Source organism: Sphaerodactylus townsendi, linkage group LG07, assembly GCF_021028975.2.
Source record: "Sphaerodactylus townsendi isolate TG3544 linkage group LG07, MPM_Stown_v2.3, whole genome shotgun sequence".
NCBI classification, from domain to species: Eukaryota; Metazoa; Chordata; class Lepidosauria; order Squamata; family Sphaerodactylidae; genus Sphaerodactylus; species Sphaerodactylus townsendi.
Genome location: NC_059431.1, coordinates 124,181,870 through 124,185,269, shown reverse-complemented (window position 1 = coordinate 124,185,269; position 3,400 = coordinate 124,181,870). Strand labels below are relative to the sequence as shown.

The following is a 3,400-nucleotide window of genomic DNA, read 5'->3' as shown; positions in this document are numbered from 1 at the left end:
GTTTAAGTAAGCAGCTGTCCTGCAGGTCCCGGGCATGATTTCAAAGTGAAGGGGGGAAAACAGGCTCCTTGCTTTGCTAACTAGGAGTTGATGTTCCTGGTCGAATAGCCGTTCCTTAATACGGTGGCGCAGATCACTGGGGGGAAGCATAAGGAGCTGGTCCCAAGTGAAACCCAGGGAGGAGATCTTAAGCTTGATGTGGGCCCACCAGGCAGATGACTGGAGTTCAGGGAGGGAGCAGTGAATGAGGCTGTTAGGATCACTGAAAAAACAAAGCCGGATCCAGAATTTAAGGGTGCTCCACCATGCCCTTGTTTCCAAGAGATGTTGTCCTGCCTCTAGGCAGAAAGCTAAAACAACTGTGGACCCACAAAGGAAAGTTGGAGGGAAAAGTTACACAACCCGGTTTTATCTTATTGCATTTTTCCTGCTGGGCTCCCACAGCTGAGCCAAATAGTCCTCTTCTTTGCACATGGAGAACAGCGTCAAGAAGACCACTCTTCAAGCCCTCATTTGTCCATACAAAAGTGCAGCTTCCATTTAAACAACAGAACTAAATTTCAGATGACCTCAACAGAAAGACTCTATGCTGGAAACATACAATGGTTTTTATTGCATTTTAACAATTCACAAAAAGGCACAAGAAAACAGGCTATTCTGTTATGGGGACCCTCTTCAGGGCTAAGGATTTGGTGCTGACAATGCAAAGACCTGCGACGAGGTTGATGCTTTATTCCGAGGGAAGTAATAGCTAAAAAAGAAAGTTAAGGAATTTCCCTCAAGTCTTGATAATTCCCATTTGTGGACTTCCAAACGTGGGGTGGTGGGGTGGGTGAGTGGGGGGAGAAGATGGGCATTTTGAAGACCTGGGAGAAGGATGCTTTAACGCTTGAATTCCCATTTCGCATAACAAAATAAATGAGGGGAACAGAAATGGGTCAGTTGGATTTTCTGCTCAGGAGAGGTTGTGACCTCAGCCTGAAGTTCTGCTATATAACAAGATTATAGAACTTCCCAAATAGTCCAGAAAGGTAGAATTAAGTATTTGAATCAAGAACCTGGATCTCATTCAATTACACAGCAGCAATCTTAGCACTTTAGAGCTTGAAAAGGGCCCAATTACCTCTGGCAAAAGCAGGCAATAATAAAAGGTCAACCCCCCAAATTTGGGTTCTGACAGAAGCTGCAAAAAAACCCCCAAACACCTCCCACTTTAGAAGGATACACAAAGGTCGGGATTCCTCTTCTGGCCAAGTATTTTCGAATGAGTCGCTCTGTTCCATACCAATTAAAACCTTTGGTGGCATAGCCAATGCGAGGAAGATGGACGCTTGCTGACAAAGAGAAGAAAATACTTTCAGATTGGGATGAACCACGATGCTCTTCAAAATGAACCATTTCCTGGGTGTTGTGGGCTTTCCAGGCTGTGTGGTCAAGGTCTGGTAGCTTTTGCTCCTAACATTTTGCCTGCAGCTATAGCTGACGTCTTCAGAAGAATGGCACGGTAAGATGCATTTCTCTTTGTGATTCTGGCCATGAATCCTTTCAACAATGCAACCAACAATTTCCTAGTTACAAAGTGTTCCCTGGAAAGGTATGTAGGATAATAACCAGAAGCTGGTGTGGGGAAGGGTGCAGCTCAAACGGGCGCTCAATAGTAAAAGAACGCATGTCACCTGAGATGCAAACAAAAAGCTCTTCTGAAGTGCTCGGCCACAACTAAACACACAACTCCCTGCCCATTTCTGCCCATCAGCAATTCCCCTGATGGGGTCAGAAGGGTTGCACAAAAAATAAGGCATCATCAGGCTTCTCTGTTGACCCGGAACCCTTGCTACAGCAGGGGTCCCCTCGCCCAGTGGTGGGATCCAAAAATTTAAATAACAGGTTCCAATGGTGGTGGGATTCAAACAGTGCCGCCGCCGCACACACGCACCTCCAGTCCCTATTGGGCAGGGAGGTTGCTTTAGTAACCCCTTCTCTCGGCACTCAGAAAAAATTAGTAACCACTTCTAGAGAAGTGGTGAGAACTGGTTGGATCCCACCTCTGCCCTCACCCTTCCCTGGACTGTGGGCACCTTTGGAATTCTGACGGGTTGGTGGCACAGCTACAAAATGGCTGCCATAAGAGATGCAGCCAACAAAATGGCTGCTGTGGGAGGCGAAGCCACATACATGTAGTATTCCAAAGTGGAGGGAAGGAATGATTTTTTAAAAATTACACAGAAAGAATAAAACAAATATTGGTGGCAGACGAGGATGAAACATTATTTTCATCTGCACAGCCAATCAGATCTTCGGTGACCAAACAGCAGCCATGTTGAACAAGGGTTGAATAAGAAGATTTTTGGAGTTCTACTCATTTCTCTTCTGTAAGGAGATTGAAGGTGGCTTACAAACCCACTTTTCCTTCCTCTACCCACAACAGACACCTTGTGAGACAGATAGGGCTGAGAGGGAGAACTCTGACTAGCCCAAGGTCACCCAACAGGCTTCATGCGGAGGAGTGGGGAAACAAACCTGATTCTCCAGAATCGAGACTGCTGTTCATGTGGAGGAGCGGGGAATCAAACCCAGTTCTTCAGATTAGGGTACACCACTCTTAACCACTGCAGCACACTGACTTTCATCTCCTTTATAAAAACACTCAGGGGACACCAGAAAAGTTGGTCCAATGCTGGGGACCCGTGTGCTTCAGAGTGGCACAATGTGGGGAGAAGCTGTAGTTGCTGACACTATGAGCCTTTTTACTAAGTCAAAATGTGATCTGAAAAGGTTGCCATACAGCCTCTCTCGCAAAGAATTCTGAAAATTGTAGTTTATTTATGATAGTGTTGTTTATAATCCACTATCAATATATTCTAGCTTGGGTTTTAATATATTATTAATTTATAGTAATATTTTACCATAATACTGCATTTTAAATTTCTGCAAGCTATGCGAAACCCAATTTTGGATGGGAATGGGCATGGTAGAAACTCAATCAATTAAAAATCCAATTAGTTTCTGTGAGAAATCTAACCATAACCTTTGCCTTCTCCCAAGAATTCCATCTCCAGCCTTCCTTAGTCATGTTATAAAACTCAAACCAACTGGCAAAACTTCACAGGACAACTGGCAAAACACTTCACAGCGACAGTTTAGTAATGCCGTCACAGACCAGCATGAACAACACTATATAAAACAGGTCAGAAAACACAAGTAAAAATAATCAATAAAATTCCCTTGGGTAAAAATTAATTAAAACAACGACAAATTAATGTAATACACAGCTGACCAAAACTGCGCTGTCTGCAGTTGTTTTTCATCTATAACAGTGGTGGCGAACCTTTGGCACTCCAGATGTAATGGACTACAATTCCCATCAACCCCTGCCAGCATGGCCAATTGGCCATGCTGG

General features: G+C 44.3%; 1 long non-coding RNA gene across 1 annotated transcript; it reads right to left on the bottom strand.

Annotated features, from left to right (window-relative positions):
- Positions 1 to 590: 590 nt before the first annotated feature.
- Positions 591 to 1,881, bottom strand: LOC125436031. Its single transcript, XR_007244977.1, has 2 exons — positions 1,226 to 1,881; positions 591 to 751 (listed from the first exon to the last, which is right to left on the bottom strand). It is a non-coding gene; the product is annotated as an uncharacterized LOC125436031 (long non-coding RNA).
- Positions 1,882 to 3,400: the final 1,519 nt, after the last annotated feature.